Source organism: Mandrillus leucophaeus, unplaced genomic scaffold (genome assembly GCF_000951045.1).
Source record: "Mandrillus leucophaeus isolate KB7577 unplaced genomic scaffold, Mleu.le_1.0 Scaffold430, whole genome shotgun sequence".
Classification (NCBI taxonomy): Eukaryota; Metazoa; Chordata; class Mammalia; order Primates; family Cercopithecidae; genus Mandrillus; species Mandrillus leucophaeus.
In genome coordinates this window covers 1117761-1118358 of record NW_012104588.1, presented here as the reverse complement: position 1 = coordinate 1118358, position 598 = coordinate 1117761, and positions in this window count along the sequence as shown.

The window sequence follows — 598 nt, the reverse complement described above, 5'->3', positions numbered from 1 at the left end:
TAAAGATGGTGTGTCCAGAGTTTGTTCCTTCAGATGTTCAGATGTGTCCAGAGTTTCTTCCTTCTGGTGGGTTCGTGGTCTCGCTGACTTCAGGAGTGAAGCCGCAGACCTTCACAGTGAGTTTTACACCTCATAAAAGTTGTGTGGACCCAAAGAGTGAGCAGCAGCAAGATTTATTGTGAAGAGCAAAAGAACAAACCTTCCAGGGCATGGAAGGGTACCCCAGCGGGTTGCCGGGGATGGGCAGCTTTTATTCCCTTATTTGGCCCTGCCCACATCCTGCTGATCGGTCCATTTTACAGAGAGCTGACTGGTCCATTTTACAGAATGCTGACTGGCGCGTTTACAAACCTTTAACTAGACACAGAGCACTGATTGGTGCATTTTTAGAGAATGTTGATTGGTGCATTTACAAACCTTTAGCTAGACACAGAGGACTGATTGGTGTGTTTATAATCCTTTAGCTAGACAGAAAAGTTCTCCAAGTCCCCACTGGACCCAGGAAGCCTAGCTGGCTTCACCTCTCACCCATAGCACTTTATTCACACTTGTATCATGGTGTTAGTGAGTTGTTCTATTATTATTATTACTTTTTTTT